At 37.9% G+C, this 16,434-nt stretch overlaps 1 protein-coding gene across 3 annotated transcripts in view; it reads right to left on the reverse strand.

Annotated features, from left to right (window-relative positions):
- SLC25A12 (solute carrier family 25 member 12) overlaps nucleotides 1-16,434 on the reverse strand; it is a 300,020-nt gene that overhangs the window by 104,936 nt on the left and 178,650 nt on the right. The gene's annotated exons all lie outside the window — the stretch shown is intronic.

Raw genomic sequence — 16,434 nt, forward strand, 5'->3', positions numbered from 1 at the left:
TTCCAATCAAAGTATATAACTGGGACACAATCATTCTGCTCAATCCCTGAGCTGCCCACCTCTACCCAATCCCTGGGGATTTACTTGGATCTGGTTTTTGCCTCCCTTCTACTTAGAGGCCAGCAAGGAAGGATGCTTGGGACCTCAGCCAAAGTAAAGGAAAAATTTTCACTTTAAAAATTGCACCAAGGGGATCCCTGGGTGGCGCAGCAGTTTGGCGCCTGCCTTTGGCCCAGGGCGCGATCCTGGAGACCCGGGATCGAGTCCCACGTCGGGCTCCTGGTGCATGGAGCCTGCTTCTCTGCCTCTCTGCCTGTGTCTCTGCCTCTCTCTCTCTGCGACTATCATAAATAAATAAAAATTAAAAAAAAATAAAAATAAAAAATAAAAATTGCACCAAGGTCAGCCCGGGTGGCTCAGTGGTTTAACGCCGCCTTCAGCCCAGGGCGTGATCCTGGAGACCCAGGATCGAGTCCCACATTGGGCTCCCCGCAAGGAGCCTGCTTCTCATTCTGCCTGTGTCTCTTGCCTGTCTCTCTCTATGTGTTCCTCATGAATAAATAAATAAAAATCTTTTTTAAAAAAAGAAAACATAAGAGAATATTTTAGTGACTCAAAGGTAGGTAAAGGATTTTTAGTCAGGACATAAAAAGTAATAACTATAAATTAAGAAATTGATAAATTAGACTACACTAAAATTAAAAATTTTTTTTCTAAAGTTAAAATTTATAATCATCAAACAACAGCATTAAGAAAATCAATAGGCAAACCATAGTCTGGGAGAAATATTGGCAAAACATATATACAACAGGGTGCCTGGGTGGCTCAGTTGATCAAATGTCTGCTTTTGGCTCAGGTCATGATCCCAGGTTCCTAGGATCAGAGCCCCATGTCAGTAGGCTCCAGCTCAGTGGGGAGCCTGCTTCTCCCTCCTACCTCTGCCACTACCCCCTCTGACTCATTTCCTCTCTTGCTCTCCTTCTCCCTTAAATAAATAAATAAATAAATAAATAAATAAATATTTTTTAAAAAAACACATATACGGGATGCCCGGGTGGCTCAGCGGTTAGGGGTCTGCCTTCAGCCCAGGGCATGATCCTGGAGTCCTGGAATCAAGTCCCACATCGGGCTCCCTGCATGGAGCCTGCTTCTCTCTCTGCCTGTGTCTCTGCCTCTCTCTCTGTGTCTCTAATGAACAAATAAAATCTTTTTTTAAAAAACCACATATAAAAAAATAAATAAATAAAAATAAAAAACCACATATACAACAAAGGATTGATATTCCAAAATATAAGGAACTTCCAAAACTCAATGATAAATAAGCAACCTAGTTACCTAGTTTAAAAATGGGCAAAAGATTTGAACATATACTTCACAAAAGAAGATGCACAAATGGCCAATAAGCACATGAAAACCGCATAACATGATTAGCCGTCAGGGAAATGCAAATTAAATCACAGTAAAAAGATAGCACTACACACCCACTAGAATGGCTAAAATTAAAAAGACTGAAAACAGATGCTGGCAAGGATGTGGAACAACCAGAGCTCTCATGCACTGTTGTGGGAGTGTAAAATGGTATAATCACTTTGGAAAACGATCTAGCAGGTTCTTATAAAACTAAACATACACCTACACTATGACCCAGCAATTCAATCTTTGGGTATTTACCCAAGAGAAGTGAAAATATGTGTGGATAAAAAGACTTATACAAGAATGTTCATGGTCACTTTATTCATTAAAGTCAAAAACTAGAAATAACCCAGGTTTCTATCAATTGGAGAATAAACTATGGTATATCTACAGAATGTAATACTACTCAGGAATTCTTTTTTTTTTTTTTTTAAGATTTTATTTATTTATTCATGAGAGACACACAGAGAGAGAGAGAGGCAGAGACACAGGCAGAGGGAGAAGCAGGCCCCAAGTGGGGAGCCCTATGTGGGGCTCCATCCCTGGTCTCCAGGATCACACCCAGGGCCGAAGGCGGCACTAAACTACTGAGCCAGCCACCTGGGCTGCCCACTACTGAGGAATTCTTTACAAAGGGCAAATTACTGATACAACATGGATGAGTCTTGGGCAGCCTGGGTGGCTCAGCGGTTAAGTGTCGCCTTGGGCCAGGCCGTGATCCTGGAGACCCAGGATTGAGTCCCACATCGGGCTCCCTGCAAGGAGCCTGCTTCTCCCTCTGCCTGTGTCTCTGCCCCTCTCTCTCTTTCTGTGTTTCTCATGAATAAATAAATAAATAATCTTAAAAAAAAAAAAAAAACCCAACATGGATGAGTCTTAAAAGTATCGTGCTAAGTGAAAGAAGCCTTACATGGAATTATACAGTGCAAAAGGGCATATATTATGTGATTACATTTATGTAAAGTTCTAGAACAAACAAAATTAAATCATGTAAAAAGAACCATGTTGGCAGCCCAGGTGGCTCGGTGGTTTAGTGCCGCCTTCAGCCCAGGGCCTGACCCTGGAGACCCGGGATCGAGTCCCACGTCGGGCTCCCTGCATGGAGCCTGCTTCTCTCTCTGTGTCTCTCATGAATAAATAAATAATAAAAGATATTTTAAAAAAAAAAGAACCATGTTTTCTGGAAGGGAGGAATTGAGGGAACTATCTGGAGTGATGACAATAGTCTATGTCTTGCTAAGGGTTTACATTCCAGGTATGTGTATTTTCCAAAACTTGGGAATGTACACTTAAGGTTTATATATTTTATCATGTGTAAATTTTTCCTCAAAAGAAAAAAATCTGTGAATATTGAATCATTCAAGCTAATGAAGTATATAGGGGGGAAAGTACTAGTATCTTAAATTTGCTCTGAAATACGTAAAAGAAATAAGACTAATGAATGGATAGAGATGGATGGATGAATGGATAGATGATAGATGAATGAGGAGGAGAGAGGGAGAAAGATATTTGATACTTAACTGAGGGATATATGGGAATTCATTGTAAAAATTCAATTTTTCCATATGTCTGAAATTTTTCATAATAAGACATTACAGAAAACTGTGCTGGATCTTTGCATTACTAAAGATGGTTATTCTCAGGTACAACATAATTCTGTTGTTTGTCTAGAAATTGTAATGGGACTTGCTTTTAAATAATGTTAGGCCACTGTGCCTTGTTGGAGAGTAGGGAAAGGAAACCGAAACTACTTGACAAATAATCTATCTCTATTATAGGCAGGGGAATCTGAAAGCTACATCGAACTGAGGAAAAAATATTCTCCTTAATATGGATTTAGACAGTAATTATATGTTCTTGGGAGCTGTGTTTGTGTGTTTGTGTTTCTTGGATCTAATAGGTAGCCACAGGAAAACTTGAGGAAGTATAAGTTGCTTTATGTGTTTGGTTTTTTTGAGGTTTTGTTTTTGTTTTTGTTTTTTAGAGGGAAAGATAGAGAGTGTGAGAGTGGGATCTGGGGAGGGGTAGAGGGAGAGAGACAAAATCTCAAGCAGGCTCCATGCCCAGTGCAGAGCATGACCTCAGGATCCCAAGATCATGACCTGAGCCAAACTCAAGAGTTGGATGCTTAATAGACTGAGCCACCCAGGTACCCCATGAGGAAGTTTATCTGTGTAACATACTGACAGAAATCTTGGAAGTTACCAGACTTAGAATCTAAAGTCTACCCTGGAACTCTTCTGTTTATCTACACCAGAACATAAATCTAGACTGAGAAACTCTAAGACTGGGACAGTTGGGTGGCTCAAGTGGCTGAGTGTCTGCCTTTGGCTCAGGCCGTGATCCTGAGTTTTGGGAACGAGTCCCATATTGGGCTCCTACATGGAGCCTGCTTCTCCTCCCTCTGCCTATATCTCTGCCTTTCTCTGTGTCTCTCATGAATAGATGATGATGATGATAGATGATAGATAGATAGATAGATAGATAGATAGATAGATAGATAGATAAAAATCTTAAAAAAAAAAAAAAGGAGAGGGCAGCCCCGGTGGCACAGCAGTTTAGTGCCGTCCGCAGCCCAGGGCGTGATCCTGGAGACCCAGGATCGAGTCCCACATCGGGCTCCCTGCATGGTGCCTGCTTCTCCCTCTGCCTGTGTCTCTGCCTCTCTCTCTAGTTGTGTCTCTATGGATTTAAAAAAAAAAAAAAAAAGGAGAAACTCAAAGACTTTGGTGGGAAATATCCTGCAATGGGCAGATTTGTAGTGAGAGACCTAAAGAAAGGACTCACTGAGGAAGGGAGGGCCACAGCCCTCAAGACAAGAAAGCTAGGAACTGGGATATGCATAAAAATTAACTTCTGAAGAATTACTATGAAGAAATAATGTATTATTGACCAGTATTGAATTCTACTGGTCAAATAATCAGGAAGTTTAAGTTAGAAAGTTCTGAAGAACAGTATAAAACAGCTAGACTTTGGAGAGTTACACCTTCTGGAAAGAGACAAATCAAGAAGGAAAAGTGGGTAGAACTGGGGAATGATGACATTCTTTTAATCAGAAGAAGACAAAATTTAGAACACAGAAGGAACCAAACCAAGAACTGTTTAAGGTCTCAAAGTTATACTCTGCATATTCCTGACAACAGAATACCACCTTAAGGTAATGACAATATAATAAGGAAAAACTACATGAAAATGAAATAAACAGGAATTAAGAGTTAGGTCATAAGAGGACAATGACATTATGTCTCTGTACTGTAAAAGATGCCAGAAAGGATAAGAATAAACTTACATATGAAACAGCTAACTACAGCTTACAGTTCTGAGGAAGGAAGTTTCTGGGTAATACTGCTACTTCTTCCCTGATTCTGGTCAAGTAAGCATTGAAAAAAATCATGGGGTAGCACATCTACATGGTCTTCCCTGTAGATGTATTATTCCTTACTATCAGTACTTGGAAAGAAGCCATAGAAACAGTCACTATTTGCTTACCCTGTTCTTCAATCATCCTGTATGAGTAGGCTTACCTGGATGGTCCACAGGATAGGGATGGAGAATAAAATAGGGAGTCAGCAATTATACTTCATTTAATCATCCCCAACTCTTCAACAAAGCATTTTATATACACACATATATATGTATATATATACACAGGTTTTGTATTGGTGGTGTGGAAGAAAATGAAAGCGGAGTAATGGGAAATGTGCTTTCCTCCTATCAACTTTTCACTGAGATCCATGTGGCAGAAGTAACAATATCATTTCATCAAACATAGCCTCAGAGTTCTAGATGGGAAACAGAAGCTAAGTGAGTATACCCCATGATATGATGAGTGGTAATGAGGGGCAAATGCTCAATAGCAGATGGTCAAATCTCCCTCTCCTTAAACATACTAAAGAACCTTGAGGGGCAGCCCAGGTGGCTCGGCGGTTTGGCACCATCCTCAGTCCAGGGCCTGATCCTGGGGTCCCAGGATCGAGTCCCACGTAGGGCTCCCTGCATAGAGCCTGCTTCTCCTTCTGCCTGTGTCTCTGCCTCTCTCTCTCTCTCTCTCTCTCTCTGTGTGTGTCTCATGAATGAATAAATAAAAATCTTTAAAAAAAAAAGAACCTTGAAGGGGTGGTATGGTATTTTATCATACAGAATTCTATATGGCTATGAAATTGTAATCCATCTCTTAGATGTGGTATGTCCTTTATTATTGATACCAATAAGAAGGAAATATGAAGGGAACATAATTATCTCTCTTTATTTTTTCCTCTTTATTTTTTTTAAGATTTTATTTATTTATTCATGAGAGACACAGAGAGAGAGAGAGAGAGAGAGCAAGGCAGAGACACAGGCAGAGGGAGAAGCAGGCTCCACGCAGGAGGGAGCCTGACACAGAACTCGATCCCAGGTCCTCAGGATCAGGCCCTGTGCTGAAGGCAGTGCTAAAATGCTGAGCCACCCGCGCTGCCCAATTATCCCTCTTTATAAAGATCTTACAATGTATTAGGAAGATAAAACATAAGAAAATAATTAATATACAATGTGTATGCTTAACTGTGTAGTAAATTTATGTAATACAGGTTTAGAAAATGAAAAAATCAGTTCAAGCTAGATGATATACAGAAAGTTTCATGGAAACCATAATTCACCACTTATTCTTGAATTTACCATTTTTCTATGTTCCTTGCGGAGTATGTCTTATTCCCCTATCCTTCCTCCTTCACCCACACCCTCAGTTGTAACACTTATCTCAATGCCTGACATGATCTATATAGGTACAAATTAAATGCTGATTATTCCTAGCTGATCACTCTAGCACTATCCATTAGCACTTTAAAAAAATATATCTTTTATTATTTATTTATTAATGAGAGACACACAGAGAGAAGCAGGCTCCATGCAGGGAGCCTGATGTGGGACTCGATCCCGGGTCTCCAGGGTCAGGCCCTGGGCTGAAGGCGGCGCTAAACCACCAAGTCATCCGGGCTGCCCTCCGTTAGCACTTTTATACTTCCTAAGGGAAGACTATTAGCATTGCCTTAGTTATTCAAGCCAGAAAGCTGGGTATCAGACTCTTCTTTACCCCTCACATCTGAATAGGTCCCCAGTTCTTTGTTTTCCATCCCTTCCGTGCTTTTTAAATCTCTTCTCCTCATTATAATAGGCTTCATTAGGCCTCCTGATTGTTCTCCAAGCCTCCAGTTCTCTACTTTCTACCTCTTGTCACTCTCTTCAAATCCATTATCCACAGTGCTGTCGAATGTTCCATCTAAAACAGAAATTAAATTTTGTCACTTCAATATGAAATCCAAACTCCTCAGTATGGTGAAGAGTGAAAACTTCTTAAACTGTTCCCTTTTCTTACTTATATCTTCTGTCTTGCTGCTACTAGTTCCTTTAGTCACAGGATTTTTGTGCTATTTCCTTTATGCTAATCCTTTGAGAATATTTTACTCCACGTTGACTCCAATTTGCCTATTCTTTAAGACACAGCTCACGAATCTTCTCCAGAAAACAATCTTTCACCCATTTCCCTGAGTGGAGTAGGCTCTACTCTGTGTATAGTATTTATTGCTGTTATAATCACTTTTTGGTTAATGTCTTTTCCACTGGTGACTTACGAACTTTATTGACTCAGACCTATCTAGCACAAAATACATACTTTTAATCACAACCTCACCCCAGTACACACTGAAATAAAATTTCATGAAGCAATGTCAAACTTTGCTCCACGTAACATACTCTGGTATTTATTATTCTGTATTATTCTCCTTTTGTTCTAATTCTGGTCTTAACATACTGAATTGATTTCATGGCTCAGTTTTAAAATACTGCAACAGAAAAATAAAATAAAATAAAATAAAATAAAATACTGCAACAGAATTTGAAGTCATACAGATTCTTAAGTGTGATAGATGCTCACTATAAGTAATTGAGAAAAAGCTAAAACAAAAATCTCTGGGGGCAGCCCGGGTGGCTCAGGGGCTTAGCGCCACCTTCAGCCCAGGACCTGATCCTGGAGACCCGGGATCGAGTCCCACATCAGGCTCCCTACAAGGAGCCTGCTTCTCCCTCTGCTTGTGTCTCTGCCTCTCTCTCTCCCTCTCTCTCTCTCCCTCTGTCTGTGTGTCTCTCATTAATTAATGAATAAAATCTTCTAAAAAAAAATCTCTGTATCTGTAGCAATTAGCACAGGGTTAGCCATATAGCAGTCCTCCATAAAAATGTTTGATTAAAGAATACATTCACACCTCTGGGGAAAACCATCTTCATAAATCATCTTTTGTCCCCATCACTTTCCTTTTTAAGAACAAGTGGTTTTTTTTTTGTTTTTTTGTTTTTTTAAGATTTTACTTATTTATTCATGAAGGACACAGAGAGAGAGGACTCTGGGATCACGCCCTGAGCCAAAGGCAGATGCTCAACCCCTGAGCAACGCCGGCATCCCTGAATAAGTGTTTCTTATAAGACATGAGATGTAATTATAATTGAGATGAAAACATAGACATGTAAGCACAGATAAAGAAACAGGCAAACTGGAGAAATCTTTAAAAATCATTGAGTTTAAAGGGCATAATAAGATAGAGAGGCATGATCACCGAGGGCAAACTGCCTTACAAAAAAAGGCCTAATGTGGTAAAGTCGTTTATTTGGTGATCGGTTCCAGAGGTCAGAAATCATTTTATAAATGACCCAAAGATCACTTAAGCTAACCAAATTCACAAAATGCTGATGCATATTATGCATAATATGCTCATATTAACTAAAATTTATTATTGAATACTTACTATGTATCAGACAATATCTTAAGCACTTAATATGAATCTATCCTCAAAACAATCATGTAAAGTAGGGTTATCTCATGTTAGCTCTTTTTCAAAGATCAGGACACTGAGGGGTGCCTGGGTGGCTCAGTCATTTGAGCATCTGACTCTTGATTTTGGCTCAGATCATGATCTTGGGTCTTGAGATCCAGCCCTCTGTCGAGCATGGAGCCTGCTCTGGATTTTCTCTCTTTTTCTCTCCCACTGCTGCTCCCTCTGCTCATGTTCCCTCCCCCCTCACTTTCTCTCTCTCTCAAATAAATAAATAAATAAATAAATAAATAAATAAATAAATAAAATATTTTAAAAAATAAATAAAGGGCGTTGGCATTGGCTAACATTTTAAATCTCATTATCCTGTGATGATATGATGGCTGATAGGTCTATGTGTGCCCATTATGTTGGGGACATTGATTGTCACACAAGAGATGATATGTGAATTACTTACAGGTCAAATGACACTAGGAAGATATGGCAACTTGAATTGCTTTTGCAGTATTCCATTCTAAAGGGAGGCCTCCTAATAAAGGAGATACAAGCAGTGAGGAGCCAGAGTTTTCTTTTCAGGGAATTGGCACAAAACGGATGCCCCTTTTAACTTACTGAATAAATTAAGAATGCATGCCATGTGAGAAACAGTTAAGGGCATTAATGGCAACCAATGTCAACTGGAAAAGCAGAGATGACGAAAACATAGAGTGTAGCAAGTAGCAAGATTTGTCTCTTCTCTAGTCCTACTTCTAAGTTCCCAACCCCAGAAGAGTTTGCCTTAAGAAGGAAAGAAGAAAAAATATCCTAGAACCATACATTCCACAACCCAATCTTTAGGTTTGGAGAAGAAGAATGAGTGAAAAATTGACTATACTCCCTATACTCTTCATTTCAAGTCCCTGTGGCTACAAGGCTAAATAGCAATGGAGGAGGTTTTAAAACACTGAAGTTTAACTAGGTTAGGCTAGATTTTGAATAACTTAGAAGACCAGAAAAGTATGGAATCTATCCTGGGGGAACATAGTATAGTGGAACAATGTCTAGAAAAAAAGAAAGCATTTTAGTTCTTACCCCAACCAAGTTCAGATTCCTTAGTAACCTGCTCACATAAAAGAAATAGGAGTATGTAGTTTATGATATAATGTTAAGTGAATGAATCAGAATTTGCAATTGTATGTATGTGGCAAGTACAAATCTATGAGTAATCTAGATATATTAAACAATACCTGGAGAAGATAATTGAATTTTCTCTAAATCACAATTTTGCACAGGGTCAGCAATGATTGTATATCTAACCAAATCTACTATTACACTTCTTTTTTGCCATTTATTTAAGGAGTAAAATAAGTTTATTTAGCAAGATTGCTTTTCACAAATCCATGTTGGATGATAGATATGTGGCCGCCCTCTGTGGACTTGTAAATTAGGGGGTTTTGTTGTGGTTGTTTGGGATTTTTTTGGTTGTTATTGCTTTTCAAAGATTAACACCATAGTATTTCAAAGAAGAAGACTAACCAAAGTGTGATCTTCCAGTTCCTCCCTTTTCCATTAAAATTTGAGTATTATGCTTGACTTTTTCTATTATCTACAATCATTTCAGTTTGCAGGGAGTCCAAACATATAATTGTTAATAGCGCATATATTTCAGAGAACATGTCTTTGAGCCCTCCAGTGAAGACACCTTTAGGCCCACCTGATGTGAAATCATCTACCCTAACCTATTCTATTTCTCACTCCAATTTGTATAGCACCATTGGTAATATTTGTATGAGGATTCTAATTTATGAAGTTTTCCTCTTACATTGGAATATTTTAGGACACCTGAGCAGGGTAAGTATTTCCTGGGATTATTTACAACATATTGATCTCATACTAGGAATGCCTGAATCCCTTTTATCCCAAGACTGGTAAGAGATAAAAAGTTTATGGCTATCTTTTAAAAATCTCATATGACCCCAGTGGAAAATATATATGAACTAGATAGCATAAAAATAAAGTAAGACTCACTAAAGAGTGATCTTTTAAATTACAGCTTAGTGTTCCTGTCACAATTATGACTTAGGTAAGTACTTACCTACCTTTAATAAATGGATAAGGCACTGTAACGTACTAACTACCTAACTATGCAATTTTCATTTGTGCTTAGATATGGGCTCATATACAATTAGATATCCTAATAGTAAATAATATTGTGGTATGGCATTTAAACACATTATCTAATTTATTTTTCTTAAAGCAAAGCAAAGTGAAACTAATATAATTAAATCATATTGATACTACTTGAAAGAATTTAGACATTTGTCATCTTTGCTGTAGTTCTGTGCATTATGCTCAAAAGAACAATGTGAAATTCAAAATCTGAGAACCAAAGAATTTGAAAGTCCACTTGAAAAGGAAAAAATAGCAAGTCTTTACTAAATGAAAGAAAACATACACTTTAACTCAGAAGGGCTTCTACATACCGAAGGTCAATGTAAATGTGCAGTCACAATTTTTGGAAAAGAAAATTTCTTCCTGGTCTTTCTTGTGATTCTGACATAACAAAGCTTACATAAAACAAAATGTTTTAATTATCTGTTAATATTTTAAAATATTTTAGGAACCCGTTGCAATTGTTCTTATGACGTCTTTTACTTTTTTATTCTTATTTTTTAAAGATTTTATTTATTTATTCATGAGAGACACAGAGAGAGAGGCAGAGACATGGGCAGAGGGAGAAGCAGGCTCCCTGCAGGGAGCCAGATGTGGGACTCAATCCCAGGACCCCAGGATCATAACCTGAGCCGAAGACAGATGCTCAACGACTGAGCCACCCTAGGTGCCCCATGATGTTTTTTTTTTTTTTAAGATTTTATTTATTTATTCATAAGAGAGAGAGAATGAAAGAGAGAAAGAGAAAAAGAGAGAGGCAGAGACATAGGCAGAGGGAGAAGCAGGCTCCATGCAGGAAGCCTGATGTGGGACTCGATCCCAGGTCTCCAGGATCACACCCTGGGCTGAAGGCAGACGCTAAACCGCTGAGCCACCCGGGCTGCCCCATGCTGTTTTTTAAATAGAAGTTTTCATTTCTCCAAGTATTTGTTCTTAAATAAGAATACTACATATTTTTAAAAGTAAAAACTCAGATTTCTAGATAAGAATTCATAAAATAAGAATATATCCCAGTACTGTAGTAAATAGATAATTCCACTTATATAGGAATTGTCCTTAAAGGCCAGGCAGAGAGGGGAGGAAGATAAACAAACCTGAGTGTACCTAAGTAGAGAGGATATGGGCAAGCTTAATGTATTCAATATAATACTTAATCTGAATGAAAATCTTTCATAAATGGTAAAAGAATTTGTTCTCACTTCAAGTAAGAACTTAGAGATGAAGATAACATAGTTCCAGCTCTGGAGGAGTTATCAATAAGAGGTAAATAAGCTTAAGAGTGGAAAAGGTGATGATTCATAATTATCCCCTAGGAAGACAGATCAGAAAGTGAGGCAATCTTTCTGTGATAAGTAGGCCTACCTTGGTGAATGAACACAGCAGGCCCCAGATACAGCAGGCCTCAATGAAGCCAACTGGAGAGAAGTGAGAGAAGAGTATAAAAGCCTCACTTGGGGTGAAATGTGGGGCTGCTGCAGGGAACAGCATGGGTTTGCTCCTGTTTGTTGTGGGAATCCTAGGGAGAAAAGGAGGAAGGATGTTATATCCACACTACCACTTACCCAATAAGGTAGCCTATACCCAGTGTCTAAATGTTTGGGCGCTTAACTAATTAAAGCGTAAAGATGGAAGTATAAAGGAGCAGGATAAGCTGCTGATGGGGAATAGCTAGGCTGTCTTAGAGCTCTGTGAGAAAGCTAAAATCTGGGTTAAAATTTTCTGGGGAAAACCAGGACTATTGATTTAGGCTTGTGTGTAAGAATACATGTGTCCTGGAGAATCTTGTCTTTGGAGCCATTACCAGGGATAAATGTACTCTGGCAAAAGATCATCTCCTGGCAATTGTGTTGATTACCCATCTTAGGCCAGCGCTACTCCCTGGTGACATCCAAAGAATGATTTAATATGAAGGAAAGGCCTATATTATACAGATGTTGGTAGGATGGGTTGAACATGAATAAGGTGGTTTTCAGTCTTTGATTCTAATCACAAGCTGAAGGATGTTTTATTTATTTATTTATTTATTACAGATTTTATTTATTTATGCATGAGAGACAGAGAGAGAGAGAGAGGCAGAGACACAAGCAGGCTCCATGCAGAGAGCCCAACATGGGACTCGATCCCTGGGCCTTGGGGTTCCCACCGCGGGCTGAAGGCGGCGCCAAACCGTTGAGCCACTGGGGCTGCCCTGAAGGATGTTTTAAAGCAAAGAAACTTAGTGGTTTCTAATCTCAGGAACTACGAAATGCTGAATAAAAGTGGAAGCTTAGTTGCTTTGGGGAGAACTTGTGTTCTTGAGAGTATTACTACAAAATCATTTAACAAACATTTAATAGATGTCAATCATGCACTAGACATAATGACTTTCAAAGTAAAGTATTTCATGAAGGAAATTAGCCCTTTCAATAGCAAGAATGTGAAGAAAAAAATAGAAAAACAAAGGACCAAACTGAGATACCAACAGTATCGCTTCTATCCATAACTTGCTGAGAAGCCTTAAACAAGAATGTAGGATGAAGTCAGAGATTTTCAGGGGTACACAGGTGACTTACTTGGGTGGGACATATTAAAAATTAGTATTCGGGGATCCCTGGGTGGCTCAGTGGTTTAGCATCTGCCTTCGGCCCAGGGTGTGATCCTGGAGTCCCGGGATAAAGTCTCACATCGGACTCCCTGCATGGAGCCTGCTTCTCCCTCTGCCTGTGTCTCTGCCTCTCTCTCTCTCTCTCTCTGTCTCTCATGAATAAATAAATAAAATATTTTAAAAAATTAGTATTCATATTCTTTTTGTCTAAATGCAAAAAGTTAACAATAGTAATATTTAATATAAGAAAGATTAGTGAAGATATATAATATATATATATTTATACAAAGATATGAACAAAATTTTCTTAAATGCATATGTATACCAAATAAAAAAGATGGCAATGACTAGATTACCTGATTTCTAAAATCACTCTGCTCTAAAGTTCTGATCCCATATCATTTAAAGTACTTAAGTTTCTCTTAGACTATATTTAAAAGTCACACCGTATCTTTAATAACATAAACTTCCTCATATACAACAAAATTTAATTTTACAAATATATGAAAAAGTGAAACTTTGATTATTTAAATGCATCCTAACCCTACTGACACAACTTTCTTACCTAATGAAGCAGGTTCTCTCTGTATTATATGATGCCAGTTGGCATGACCCATTCCTCTTCTTAGCTCACTCAAGAGACTGGCAAAAGGATTTTCTGAGAGCATTGTGTTGATCAGATTAACAATAAACTTAAAGTCTGGATTCCCTCTAGCAAAGTTTTCAGAATTCTTCAAATTTCACTAATTTGTGCAGCAACTGGTTGGTTTACTCTGTTGATAACTATAACTATAATTATATATATATATATATACATTCCCTCAAATTTCTGATTTATAAAGAAAATTTAGAAGAAACACTACTGTAAAGCTAAACTATTTTATTCTACAATTCTTTTAAAGGATGGGTTTATGAACTGAACACGTAATTAATGGCATTATATAGCCAATATAAAAGCTACTCACTTTTTGTGTCTAAAATTATAGGAAGTTAAGAGTCTTGCTATGCACAGTAATATGAATAAATAGATCACAAAGAAGTTGGCTGGAAACCAGTGCATTAAAATGACAGCTTTCACAATAATGCAAATATACTTAACACTACAAAACTATGTGTTTAAATATGATTAAGATAGTCAATTTTATGTGTTTTATACGAGTCAAAAAAAAGAGACAATGACTGAAATAATATACCAGCCTAAAATGAATATTTCTGGGATGCCTGGGCAGGTCAGTGGTTGAGCGTCTGGATTCAGCTCAGGTCATGATCCCAGGGTCCTGGGATCGAGTCCCACATCAGACTCCCTGAATGGAGCCTGCTTCTGCCTCTGCCTGTGTCTCTGCCTCTCTGTCTCTCATGAATAAATGAATAAAATCTTAAAAAAAAAAGCATACAAATTTAAAAATGTGTTAAATTTGTTAAAATTCCTAAACTGTTTCTCAAAAAGTACTAGTTTATATACCTATGGGTAATGTATGAGACTTACAAAATGGAGGGTGCTAATTGTGGTTAATGTGTGTCTTTAAGTTCTTCTTCTAATAGTAGTTTTCAATATGAGCCAGTCTATTTTTGTTTTGACTCTTATGGAAGTCAAGTAGATGGGTAGGGCATTCTGGGTAACTGGTCTGGGAATTGAAACTCATTGCCCCCCTCTCCTAATTAGTGCTACAAACTAAACAAATGAGTTAACCAGCTATTGTTACTGATCTGTAGAGAGGTATATATTTTGAAATAAAGATACATTAAGTATCTGCATTTTTCTTTTAGATTTCAGATTTTCTATACCCATTGTCTGATGTCCATCTCTTTAATACCATTTTTTTTTTAAATCTTTTCTGGACATTTCAAGATAGGATGCCAAAATTTACTAGTCCATATGCACTTGAACCATATAAAACATATGGTTTCTAGTTCATTCTTTTTTTTTTATTTTTTAGACTTTATTTTTTCATTCATGAGAGACACACAGAGAGAAGCAGAGACACAGGCAGAGGGAGAAGCAGGCTCCATGCAGGGAGTCCAATGTGGGACTTGATCCTGAGATTCCGGGATCACGCCTTGAGCCAAAGGCAGACAGACGCTCAACCACTGAGCCACCCAGGCATCCCATTAGTTCATTCTTAATAGTGCAATATGGCAAAAAAAAAAAAAAAAAAAAAAAGTGCAATATGGCTTTTTCCATGGAGAAAAATGACTTTTCCAAAACTCCTAATCTAGAGTAAATATTATCATACTTCTATCACCACATATTAACATATAATTTTAGAGTTTCAAACCTCTTTCATAAATATTGTTCCATTTAATTTTTACAACCCAGGTGTGGTGACTGGGAAGATATTATTATCTCCACTTAATAGATGAAATAAGGTTATACAATCATGAAGTAGTAGAACTGAGGCTAGCAGGGCATTGAACTTTCCACAGCCCTCTGTGCCGCCTCTACCATATGTAAAAGGACAGCATATTCTTTTTGCAGAAATGTTATTCCACGGTGGTTAACATTCACCTCCATAATCCCCTATAGAACAAGATAAAATACAAATTTAAAAAGGGGGAGAAAATATGCAAAAAAAGAAAATACATTTTTCCCTTTTGGTAATTTTACTACTACTTTTCTGAAAGAATTCATTCTTTCAGAATGACTGTATCTAAACATGTATTCTCTAGCATTACAAAAAATACATGTGAATAATTATAAGACAAGGACACTATAAAACTATAACCTCAGGGCCCCTGGGGGATCAGTCAGTTAATCACTCAACTCTTGATTTTGGCTGTGGTCATGATCTCAAGGTCATGAGTTCAAGCCTCCCATTATATTCCATGCTTAGCATGGCATCTGCTTGTCCCTCTCCTTCTGCTCCTCTCCCTGCTTGCACTCTCTCTGTCAAAATTAAATAAATAAATAAATAAATAAATAAATAAATAAATAAATCTTTAAAAAAACCTATAACCTCAATTTTGCAAGCAGATCATATTAAATGCTAACCCCATAATGTACGTTTAATCATACGTCTTGTTCACGTTCATCTTATTTCTTACTTACTCTCATACAAGTTTCATTACATTTCTTCCTTACAACTAACCATAAAGTCACAGGACTAATCTTTCTCAGATTTGCTTATTTTCTTATTATAAGCATAATTGCTGGTCAGTTATTGGCTGACCTACAAATTAGGTGGTTTTGTAAAGAAACAAGTCTCACCATTTTGAAAGATTATTTATTTTTAAAGATTTTATTTATTTATTAATGAGAGACAGAGAGAGAGGCAGAGACACAGGCAGAGGGAGAAGCAGGCTCCATGCAGGGAGCCCGATGTGGGACTCGATCCCAGGGTCCTAGGATCACGCCCTGGGCTGACGGCGGCGCTAAACCACTGAGCCACCCGGGCTGCCCTCCACAAGTCCATTTTAGCTCTATGCAATAGCTCTGTAAAGGCATTTTAAGGGTCTAGACACCTTTGGGGGAGTATTTATGGATAT

This window comes from Vulpes vulpes, chromosome 3 (assembly GCF_048418805.1).
Source record: "Vulpes vulpes isolate BD-2025 chromosome 3, VulVul3, whole genome shotgun sequence".
NCBI classification, from domain to species: domain Eukaryota; kingdom Metazoa; phylum Chordata; class Mammalia; order Carnivora; family Canidae; genus Vulpes; species Vulpes vulpes.